This window comes from Patiria miniata, unplaced genomic scaffold (assembly GCF_015706575.1).
Source record: "Patiria miniata isolate m_02_andy unplaced genomic scaffold, ASM1570657v1 HiC_scaffold_27, whole genome shotgun sequence".
Classification (NCBI taxonomy): Eukaryota; Metazoa; Echinodermata; class Asteroidea; order Valvatida; family Asterinidae; genus Patiria; species Patiria miniata.
In genome coordinates, this window is record NW_024037066.1 from 598 (window position 1) to 13,645 (window position 13,048).

The following is a 13,048-nucleotide window of genomic DNA, read 5'->3' on the forward strand; positions in this document are numbered from 1 at the left end:
CAGAATTGAGTTCCCTGAAGAGTTCAACTCATTACATTCAGTATCCAGTGAGAAAAAAAACATTTGGATTTTTTACAAAATACCCCCAAAACTTCAACGTTTTCCATAGCCGGCATCATCGAAAAAGTCAGTTTTTCACCCAAAATCCAACTTCACCAAAATTGCTCAAAAGTTCACACGAGATGCCTAGAGGCCAGAATTGAATTCCCTGAAGAGTTCAACTCATTACATTCAGTATCCAGTGAGAAAAGGAAACATTTAGATTTTTTACAAAATGCCCCCAAAATTTCATGTTTTCCATAGCCGGCATCATCGAAAAAGTCAGTTTTTCACCCAAAAATCCAACTTCACCAAAATTGCTCAAAAGTTCACACGAGGTGCCTAGAGGCCAGAATTGAGTTCCCTGAAGAGTTCAACTCATTACATTCAGTATCCAGTGAGAAAAAAAAACATTTAGATTTTTTACAAAATGCCCCCAAAACTTCAACGTTTTCCATAGCCGGCATCATCGAAAAAGTCAGTTTTTCACCCAAAAATCCAACTTCACCAAAATTGCTCAAAAGTTCACACCAGGTGCCTAGAGGCCAGAATTGAATTCCCTGAAGAGTTCAACTCATTACATTCGGTATCCAGTGAGAAAAGATAACTTTTAGATTTTTTACAAAATGCCCCCAAAACTTCAACGTTTTCCATAGCCGGCATCATCGAAAAAGTCAGTTTTTCACCCAAAAATCCAACTTCACCAAAATTGCTCAAAAGTTCACACACAGTGCCTAGAGGCCAGAATTGAGTTCCCTGAAGTTCAACTCATTACATTCAGTATCCAGTGAGAAAAAAAAACATTTGGATTTTTTACAAAATACCCCCAAAACTTCAACGTTTTCCATAGCCGGCATCATCGAAAAAGTCAGTTTTTCACCCAAAAATCCAACTTCACCAAAATTGCTCAAAAGTTCACACCAGGTGCCTAGAGGCCAGAATTGAATTCCCTGAAGAGTTCAACTCATAACACATTCAGTATCCAGTGAGAAAAGAAAACTTTTAGATTTTTTTCAAAATGCCCCCAAAACTTCAACGTTTTCCATAGCCGGCATCATCGAAAAAGTCAGTTTTTCACCCAAAAATCCAACTTCACCAAAATTGCTCAAAAGTTCACACCAGGTGCCTAGAGGCCAGAATTGAATTCCCTGAAGAGTTCAACTCATTACATTCAGTATCCAGTGAGAAAAGAAACTTTTAGATTTTTTACAAAATGCCCCCAAAACTTCAACGTTTTCCATAGCCGGCATCATCGAAAAAGTCAGTTTTGACCCAAAAATCCAACTTCACCAAACATTGCTCAAAAGTTCACACGAGGTGCCTAGAGGCCAGAATTGAGTTCCCTGAAGAGTTCAACTCATTACATTCAGTATCCAGTGAGAAAAAAAAAACATTTGGATTTTTTACAAAATACCCCCAAAACTTCAACGTTTTCCATAGCCGGCATCATCGAAAAAGTCAGTTTTTCACCCAAAATCCAACTTCACCAAAATTGCTCAAAGTTCACACGAGATGCCTAGAGGCCAGAATTGAATTCCCTGAAGAGTTCAACTCATTACATTCAGTATCCAGTGAGAAAGAAAACTTTTAGATTTTTTACAAAATACCCCCAAAACTTCAACGTTTTCCATAGCCGGCATCATCGAAAAAGTCAGTTTTTTCACCCAAAAATCCAACTTCACGAAAATTGCTCAAAAGTTCACACGAGATGCCTAGAGGCCAGAATTGAATTCCCTGAAGTTTCAACTCATTACATTCAGTATCCAGTGAGAAAGAAACATTTAGATTTTTTACAAAATGCCCCCAAAATTTCAACGTTTTCCATAGCCGGCCATCATCGAAAAAGTCAGTTTTTCACCCAAAAATCCAACTTCACCAAAATTGCTCAAAAGTTCACACGAGGTGCTTAGAGGCCAGAATTGAGTTCCCTGAAGAGTTCAACTCATTACATTCAGTATCCAGTGAGAAAAAAAAACATTTGGATTTTTTACAAAATACCCCAAAACTTCAACGTTTTCCATAGCCGGCATCATCGAAAAAGTCAGTTTTTCACCCAAAAATCCATCTTCCCAAAAATTGCTCAAAAGTTCACACCAGGTGCCTAGAGGCCAGAATTGAATTCCCCGAAGAGTTCAACTCATAACATTCAGTATCCAGTGAGAAAAGAAAACTTTTAAATTTTTTACAAAATGCCACCAAAACTTCAACGTTTTCCATAGCCGGCATCATCGAAAAAGTCAGTTTTTCACCCAAAAATCCAACTTCACCAAATTGCTCAAAAGTTCACACAGAGGCCTAGAGGCCAGAATTGAATTCCCTGAAGAGTTCAACTCATTACATTCAGTATCCAGTGAGAAAAGGAAACATTTAGATTTTTTACAAAATGCCCCCAATTTCAACGTTTTCCATAGCCGGCATCATCGAAAAAGTCAGTTTTTCACCCAAAAATCCAACATCACCAAATTGCTCAAAAGTTCACACGAGGTGCCTAGAGGCCAGAATTGAGTTTCCCTGAAGAGTTCAACTCATTACATTCAGTATCCAGTGAGAAAAAAAAACATTTAGATTTTTTACAAAATACCCCCAAAAATTCAACGTTTTCCATAGCCGGCATCATCGAAAAAGTCAGTTTTTCACCCAAAAATCCAACTTCACCAAAATTGCTCAAAAGTTCACACGAGATGGCTAGAGGCCAGAATTGAATTCCCTGAAGAGTTCAACTCATTACATTCAGTATCCAGTGAGAAAAGAAAACTTTTAGATTTTTTACAAAACCCCCAAAACTTCAACGTTTTCCATAGCCGGCATCATCGAAAAGTCAGTTTTTCACCCAAAAATCCAACTTCACCAAAATTGCTCAAAAGTTCACACGAGGTGCCTAGAGGCCAGAATTGAATTCCCTGAAGAGTTCAACTCAATACATTCAGTATCCAGTGAGAAAAAAAAACATTTTATTTTTTTTACAAAATACCCCCAAACTTCAACGTTTTCCATAGCCGGCATCATCGAAAAAGTCAGTTTTTCACCCAAAAATCCATCTTCACCAAAATTGCTCAAAAGTTCACACCAGGTGCCTAGAGGCCAGAATTGAATTCCCTGAAGAGTTCAACTCATAACATTCAGTATCCAGTGAGAAAAGAAAACTTTTAGATTTTTTACAAAATGCCCCCAAAACTTCAACGTTTTCCATAGCCGGCATCATCGAAAAAGTCAGTTTTTCACCCAAAAATCCAACTTCACCAAAATTGCTCAAAAGTTCACACCAGGTGCCTAGAGGCCAGAATTGAATTCCCTGAAGAGTTCAACTCATTACATTCAGTATCCAGTGAGAAAAAGATAACTTTTAGATTTTTTAAAAAATGCCCCCAAAACTTCAACGTTTTCCATAGCCGGCATCATCGAAAAAGTCAGTTTTTGACCCAAAAATCCAACTTCACCAAATTGCTCAAAAGTTCACACAAGGTGCCTAGAGGCCAGAATTGAGTTCCCTGAAGTTCAACTCATTACATTCAGTATCCAGTGAGAAAAAAAACTTTGATTTTTTACAAAATACCCCCAAAACTTCAACGTTTTCCATAGCCGGCATCATCGAAAAAGTCAGTTTTTACACCAAAAATCCAACTTCACCAAAATTGCTCAAAAGTTCACACGAGATGCCTAGAGGCCAGAATTGAATTCCCTGAAGAGTTCAACTCATTACATTCAGTATCCAGTGAGAAAAGAAAACTTTTAGATTTTTTACAAAATACCCCCAAAACTTCAACGTTTTCCATAGCCGGCATCATCGAAAAAGTCAGTTTTTCACCCAAAAATCCAACTTCACCAAAATTGCTCAAAAGTTCACACGAGGTGCCTAGAGGCCAGAATTGAATTCCCTGAAGAGTTCAACTCAATTCATTCAGTATCCAGTGAGAAAAAAAAACATTTAGATTTTTTACAAAATAGCCCCAAAACTTCAACGTTTTCCATAGCCGGCATCATCGAAAAAGTCAGTTTTTCACCCAAAAATCCATCTTCACCAAAATTGCTAAAAGTTCACACCAGGTGCCTAGAGGCCAGAATTGAATTCCCTGAAGAGTTCAACTCATAACATTCAGTATCCAGTGAGAAAAGAAAACTTTTAGATTTTTTACAAAATGCCCCAAAACTTCAACGTTTTCCATAGCCGGCATCATCGAAAAAGTCAGTTTTTCACCCAAAAATCCAACTTCACCAAAATTGCTCAAAAGTTCACACCAGGTGCCTAGAGGCCAGAATTGAATTCCCTGAAGAGTTCAACTCATTACATTCGGTATCCAGTGAGAAAAGATAACTTTTAGATTTTTTACAAAATGCCCCCAAAACTTCAACGTTTTCCATAGCCAGCATCATCGAAAAAGTCAGTTTTTGACCCAAAAATCCAACTTCACCAAAATTGCTCAAAAGTTCACACAAGGTGCCTAGAGGCCAGAATTGAGTTCCCTGAAGAGTTCAACTCATTACATTCAGTATCCAGTGAGAAAAAAAACATTTGGATTTTTTACAAAATACCCCCAAAACTTCAACGTTTTCCATAGCCGGCATCATCGAAAAAGTCAGTTTTTCACCCAAAAATCCAACTTCACCAAAATTGCTCAAAAGTTCACACGAGATGCCTAGAGGCCAGAATTGAATTCCCTGAAGAGTTCAACTCATTACATTCAGTATCCAGTGAGAAAAGGAAACATTTAGATTTTTTACAAAACCCCCAAAATTTTTGTCCATAGCCGGCATCATCGAAAAAGTCAGTTTTTCACCCAAAAATCCAACTTCACCAAAATTGCTCAAAAGTTCACACGAGGTGCCTAGAGGCCAGAATTGAGTTCCCTGAAGAGTTCAACTCATTACATTCAGTATCCAGTGAGAAAAAAAACATTTAGATTTTTTACAAAATACCCCCAAAACTTCAACGTTTTCCATAGCCGGCATCATCGAAAAAGTCCGTTTTTCACCCAAAATCCAACTTCACCAAAATTGCTCAAAAGTTCACACGAGATGGCTAGAGGCCAGAATTGAATTCCCTGAAGAGTTCAACTCATTACATTCAGTATCCAGTGAGAAAAGAAAACTTTTAGATTTTTTACAAAATACCCCAAAACTTCAACGTTTTCCATAGCCGGCATCATCGAAAAAGTCAGTTTTTCACCCAAAAATCCAACTTCACCAAAATTGCTCAAAAGTTCACACGAGGTGCCTAGAGGCCAGAATTGAATTCCCTGAAGAGTTCAACTCAATACATTCAGTATCCAGTGAGAAAAAAAAAACATTTAGATTTTTTACAAAATACCCCCAAAACTTCAACGTTTTCCATAGCCGGCATCATCGAAAAAGTCAGTTTTTCACCCAAAAATCCATATTCACCAAAATTGCTCAAAAGTTCACACCAGGTGCCTAGAGGCCAGAATTGAATTCCCTGAAGAGTTCAACTCATACATTCAGTATCCAGTGAGAAAAGAAAACTTTTAGATTTTTTACAAAATGCCCCCAAAACTTCAACGTTTTCCATAGCCGGCATCATCGAAAAAGTCAGTTTTTCACCCAAAAATCCAACTTCACCAAAATTGCTCAAAAGTTCACACCAGGTGCCTAGAGGCCAGAATTGAATTCCCTGAAGAGTTCAACTCATTACATTCGTATCCAGTGAGAAAAGAAAACTTGTAGATTTTTTACAAAATGCCCACAAAACTTCAACGTTTTCCATAGCCGGCATCATCGAAAAAGTCAGTTTTTGACCCAAAAATCCAACTTCACCAAAATTGCTCAAAAGTTCACACGAGGTGCCTAGAGGCCAGAATTGAGTTCCCTGAAGAGTTCAACTCATTACATTCAGTATCCAGTGAGAAAAAAAAACATTTGGATTTTTTACAAAATACCCCAAAACTTCAACGTTTTCCATAGCCGGCATCATCGAAAAAGTCAGTTTTTCACCCAAAAATCCAACTTCACCAAATTGCTAAAAGTTCACACGAGATGCCTAGAGGCCAGAATTGAATTCCCTGAAGAGTTCAACTCATTACATTCAGTATCCAGTGAGAAAAGAAAACTTTAGATTTTTTACATAATACCCCCAAAACTTCAACGTTTTCCATAGCCGGCATCATCGAAAAAGTCAGTTTTTCACCCAAAAATCCAACTTCACGAAAATTGCTCAAAAGTTCACACGAGATGCCTAGAGGCCAGAATTGAATTCCCTGAAGAGTTCAACTCATTACATTCAGTATCCAGTGAGAAACGAAAACATTTAGATTTTTTACAAAATGCCCCCAAAAATTTCAACGTTTTCCATAGCCGGCATCATCGAAAAAGTCAGTTTTTCACCCAAAAATCCAACTTCACCAAAATTGCTCAAAAGTTCACACGAGGTGCCTAGAGGCCAGAATTGAGTTCCCTGAAGAGTTCAACTCATTACATTCAGTATCCAGTGAGAAAAAAAACATTTAGATTTTTTACAAAATACCCCCAAAACTTCAACGTTTTCCATAGCCGGCATCATCGAAAAAGTCAGTTTTTCACCCAAAAATCCAACTTCACCAAAATTGCTAAAAAGTTCACACGAGATGCCTAGAGGCCAGAATTGAATTCCCTGAAGAGTTCAACTCATTACATTCAGTATCCAGTGAGAAAAGAAAACTTTTAGATTTTTTACATAATACCCCCCAAAACTTCAACGTTTTCCATAGCCGGCATCATCGAAAAAGTCAGTTTTTCACCCAAAATCCAACTTCACGAAAATTGCTCAAAAGTTCACACGAGATGCCTAGAGGCCAGAATTGAATTCCCTGAAGAGTTCAACTCATTACATTCAGTATCCAGTGAGAAACGAAAACATTTAGATTTTTTACAAAATGCCCCCAAAATTTCAACGTTTTCCATAGCCGGCATCATCGAAAAAGTCAGTTTTTCACCCAAAAATCCAACTTCACCAAAATTGCTCAAAAGTTCACACGAGGTGCCTAGAGGCCAGAATTGAGTTCCCTGAAGAGTTCAACTCATTACATTCAGTATCCAGTGAGAAAAAAACATTTAGATTTTTTACAAAATACCCCCAAAACTTCAACGTTTTCCATAGCCGGCATCATCGAAAAAGTCAGTTTTTCACCCAAAAATCCAACTTCACCAAAATTGCTCAAAAGTTCACACGAGATGCCTAGAGGCCAGAATTGAATTCCCTGAAGAGTTCAACTCATTACATTCAGTATCCAGTGAGAAAGAAAAATTTCCGATTTTTTATGAAAATGCCCTCAAAACTTCAACGTTTGCCATAGCCGGCATCATCGAAAAAGTCAGTTTTTGACCCAAAAATTCTAACTCACCAAATTTGCTCAAAAGTTCATACGAGGTGCCTAGAGGCCAGAATTGAATTTCCTAAAGAGTTCAACTCATTACATTCAGTATCCAGTGAGAAAAGAAAACTTTTAGATTTTTTACAAAATACCCCCAAAACTTCAACGTTTTCCATAGCCGGCATCATCGAAAAAGTCAGTTTTTGACCCAAAAATAAATCTTCACAAATTGGCTCAAAAGTTCACACGAGGTGCCAAGAGGCCAGAATTGAATTCCCTGAAGAGTTCAACTCATTACATTCTGATTCCAGTGAGAAAAGAAAAAATTTAAATTTTTTACAAAATGCTCCCAAAACTTCAACGTTTTCCATAGCCGGATCATCGAAAAAGTCAGTTTTTGACCCAAAAATACAACTTCACCAAAATTGCTCAAAAGTTCACACGAGGTGCCTAGAGGACAGCATTGAATTCCCTGAAGAGTTCAACTCATGACATTCAGTATCCAGTGAGGAAAGAAAACGTTTAGATTTTTTACAAAATGCCCCCAAAACTTCAACGTTTTCCATAGCCGGCATCATCGAAAAAGTCAGTTTTTTACCCAAAAATGCAACATCACCAATTTTCTCAAAAGTTAATACGAGTACCTAGAGGCCAGAATTGAATTTCCTGAAGAGTTCAACTCATTACATTCAGTATCCAGTGAGAAAGAAAAAATTCCGATTTTTTATGAAATGCCCCCAAAACTTCAACGTTTGCCATAGCCGGCATCATCGAAAAAGTCAGTTTTTCACCCAAAAAAACAACCTCACCAAATTTGCTCAAAAGTTCATACGAGGTGCCTAGAGGCCAGAATTGAATTCCCTGAAGAGTTCAACTCATTACATTCAGTATCCAGTGAGAAAAGAAAACGTTTAGATTTTTTACAAAATACCCCCAAAACTTCAACGTTTTCCATAGCCGGCATCATCGAAAAAGTCAGTTTTTCACCCAAAATCCAACTTCACCAAATTGCTCAAAAGTTCACACGAGATGCCTAGAGGCCAGGATTGAATTCCCTGAAGAGTTCAACTCATTACATTCAGTATCCAGTGAGAAAGAAAAATTTCCGATTTTTTATGAAATGCCCTCAAAACTTCAACGTTTGCCATAGCCGGCATCATCGAAAAAGTCAGTTTTTTGACCCAAAAATTCTACTCACCAAATTTGCTCAAAAGTTCATACGAGGTGCCTAGAGGCCAGAATTGAATTTCCTAAAGAGTTCAACTCATTACATTCAGTATCCAGTGAGAAAAGAAAACTTTTAGATTTTTTACAAATACCCCCAAAACTTCAACGTTTTCCATAGCCGGCATCATCGAAAAAGTCAGTTTTTGACCCAAAAATAAATCTTCACAAATGGCTCAAAAGTTCACACGAGGTGCCAAGAGGCCAGAATTGAATTCCCTGAAGAGTTCAACTCATTACATTCTGATTCCAGTGAGAAAAGAAAAATTTTAAATTTTTTACAAAATGCTCCCAAAACTTCAACGTTTTCCATAGCCGGAATCATCGAAAAAGTCAGTTTTTGACCCAAAAATCCAACTTCACCAAAATTGCTCAAAAGTTCACACGAGGTGCCTAGAGGACAGCATTGAATTCCCTGAAGAGTTCAACTCATGACATTCAGTATCCAGTGAGGAAAGAAAACGTTTAGATTTTTACAAAATGCCCCCAAAACTTCAACGTTTTCCATAGCCGGCATCATCGAAAAAGTCAGTTTTTTACCCAAAAATGCAACATCACCAAATTTTCTCAAAAGTTAATACGAGGTACCTAGAGGCCAGAATTGAATTTCCTGAAGAGTTCAACTCATTACATTCAGTATCCAGTGAGAAAAGAAAAATTTCCGATTTTTTATGAAATGCCCCCCCAAAACTTCAACGTTTGCCATAGCCGGCATCATCGAAAAAGTCAGTTTTTGACCCAAAAAAACAACCTCACCAATTGCTCAAAAGTTCATACGAGGTGCCTAGAGGCCAGAATTGAATTCCCTGAAGAGTTCAACTCATTATATTCAGTATCCAGTGAGAAAAGAAAACGTTTAGATTTCTTACAAAATGCCCCCAAAACTTCAACGTTTTCCATAGCCGGCATCATCGAAAAAGTCAGTTTTTGACCCAAAAGTCCAACTGCACCAAATTTGCTCAAAAGTTCATACGAGGTGCCTAGAGGCCAGAATTGAATTCCCTGAGGAGTTCAACTCATTACTCATTCTGAATCCTGAGAAAAGAAACATTTTAAATTTTTTACAAAATGCCCCCAAAACTTCAACGTTTTCCATAGCCGGCATCATCGAAAAAGTCAGTTTTTCACCCAAAAATGCAACATCACCAAATTTTCTCAAAAGTTAATACGAGGTGCCTAGAGGCCAGAATTGAATTCCCTGAAGAGTTCAACTCATTACATTCAGTATCCAGTGAGAAAAGAAAAATTTCCGATTTTTTATGAAATGCCCCCAAAACTTCAACGTTTGCCATAGCCGGCATCATCGAAAAAGTCAGTTTTTTGACCCAAAAATTCTAACTCACCAAATTTGCTCAAAAGTTCATACGAGGTGCCTAGAGGCCAGAATTGAATTCCCTGAAGAGTTCAACTCATACATTCAGTACCCAGTGAAAAAAGAAAACGTTTTGATTTTTTACAAAATGCCCCAAAACTTCAACGTTTTCCATAGCCGGCATCATCAAAAAAGTCAGTTTTTGACCCAAAAATAAATCTTTACAAAATGTCCTCAAAAGTTCACACGAGGTGGCTAGAGGCCAGAATAGAATTCCCTGAAGAGTTCAACTCATCACATTCAGTATCCAGTGAGAAAAGAAAACTTTTAGATTTTTTACAAAATGCCCCCAAAACTTCAACGTTTGCCATAGCCGGCATCATCAAAAAGTCAGTTTTTGACCCAAAAATACAACTTCACCAAATTTTCTCAAAGTTAATACGAGGTGCCTAGAGGCCAGAATTGAATTCCCTGAAGAGTTCAACTCATTACATTCAGTATGCAGTGAGAAAAAAAAATGTTATGTTTTTTACAAAATGCCTCCAAAATTTCAACGTTTTCCATAGCCGGCATCATCGAAAAAGTCAGTTTTTGACCCAAAATTATAAGTTCATCAAATTTGCTCAAAAGTTCACACGAGGTGCCTAGAGGCCAGAATTGAATTCCCTGAAGAGTTCAACTCATTACATTCAGTATCCAGTGAAAAAAGAAAACGTTTTGATTTTTTACAAAATGCCCCCAAAACTTCAACGTTTTCCATAGCCGGCATCATCAAAAAAGTCAGTTTTTGACCCAAAAATCCAACTTCACATCAAATTTCCTCAAAAGTTCACACGAGGTGCCTAGAGGCCAGAATTGAATTCCCTGAAGAGTTCAACTCATTACATTCAGTATCAAGTGAGAAAAGAAAAAGTTTAGATTTTTTACAAAATGCCCCAAAACTTCAATCATCAATGATTTCCACAGTTTTCCAACGTTTTCCAAAGTAGGGAACGATTTTCTTTGTTTGACCATGGAGGAATGGTTTTAATTATATATTTTTTGAGTTATCAGTGTTGACTTTATCGAGATTTCGCTTATTCCAATTGATCAACTCATCTGCGTTTTCACGAAGGGGCGAATTTGCCGCAATGGGTGTTAGGGTTAGGGTTTAATGGTTAGGGATAGGTTTGGGGAACAGGTATTGGTGAACATAATGCACCCGTTGAACTTGCAGTGGTTGTCAGAAAAGGGGTTTTCTGTCGGTCACGTTTTGGAATAAAGATTTCGCCTACTGCCGACTAATTTTTGTAACAGATAAGCTGAGATGAAACTTCAAAGATGTACCAATTACAGAATAATGGAACAATCAATTGCGGAGTACCGGTAACTAATCCCCATAGATGCTTGTCTGGTCATGAAAATGGAATCCCACACACTTGTTGTTTTGGCAAATTGCCGATACCCATTCCCCATACCGTACCGGCCTTTGCGCGAATTTGTCTCTTCGTGAAAAATCAAAAGACATTTAGGTGAAGTTTTCCCAACATTGATTGTTATGATTTCGTTGATTTTATCTGATTCATCGCGCAAGTGTGTGACGTCACTAATGAAGAAAAACAAGTCGCGCTTAATCAATGACTGTTTCATGTACTGATATGTGTCCCGCGCCAAAAACCCACACTGTCTGATGACGCGGGGAACATATGAATACATGAAACAGTCGTTGAGTAAGCGCAACTTGTTTTTCTTCAATAGTGACGTCACACACACGCGCGATGAATTATGCATCAGTCATGTCAGTGAAATGGACTGTACAACTCGGCAGACACATTTAATTGTGAGCGGTAAGTTCAGACTATTTTGTTCTTTTTTTTTAAATTACCGGTTGTTTGGAACAATTTAAGGGACCTTATGGAATGTCACAAATGTGTGGATCTATCCAGGGTTACTGTCTTGTCTTTCTCATTTGTATTCTCTTTATGAGTTTTTTGGGGGCCTTTTGTCCTCGCGAGGGCATGCACAAAATGCATACTGTCATGACGACCGTGTACCTGTCACCAAAGTATGCCAAATCGGTGGAGCGTTTGTACGGAGGGTACCTAGCCCAGGTGGACTCCCTTTCCTCCCTACGTAACGGAGGGAGTCCAGGGTATGAAGTGCTCAAAACCGGGCAAAAAAATTTATGACCGATATTTTCAATATTTTTACCTTGTTGGAGAAGCCAATTTTTACGTCGTAGTATTCTATGTGTCCTTATCTATTGGGCCGCTGGGTTCAGAAATTCCATATGCGATGCTGACCGACCTTAATCTGGAAAATAAACTCGAAAGCAACGTTAAACTTGTACGTGTTTGTAGACTCTTTTCATCAGTTTCTCACCGCCGAGTCTATTCTAGTCGTACCATATCACGTCTGGTCCGGGGCCAGACTATACAGCATGAATATGCAGTGCGCACGCACGATTTGCTTAGTAACCACCCTCATACGCACGCGCACTTACTTGAAGGCGCGGTCGCTAATCCAATGACCGAGCGTGTTTTCGCGCCAGTTACCAGAAACACGTTTCGGCTTTGGTCATTGGTTGAGCGTTTTCGCGACATCGGTTGACTGGAGTGACGTCACGGTTCCAACCAAAACTAAACAAACGAGGGCGCTAGCGTGTGTGTACGCGCTTTCGTACGCACGTACATTGTACATGACGTACGACTCTGGAATAAACTGATGAAAAGAGACTACAAACACATACAAGTTTAACGCTGCTTTAGACTTTATTTTCCTGATTAACGTCAGTCAGCATCGCATATGGAATTCCTGAACCCATCAGCCCGACAGATAAGGACACATAGAGTATGTAGGCGTGAAATAAGCTTCTATAACGAGGTAACACATAACAAAACTCTGGTAAAAATGTTGGGTGGTTTCATGTAGAGAATTCTTGCCCTGCACGTTAGTCGTATTGCAATGAAGACTTCGTCCAACCTGGGCTAGGAGGGTACCGTAGTTCAACGCTCAGTATAGCCCCACTAGTGTGGCCGTCGGTATGCTGCGCTGAATGTAAGGCCACACACCGTGGTCCGCTCACTACTGAGGACGTTTTCATAAAATTTACAGGGAATTTCTTACATATGGTTGTTTCTACGATGTCCCATCTATCACTTCTGGGATGCTTAGGTGTAATGATGTTCAATTT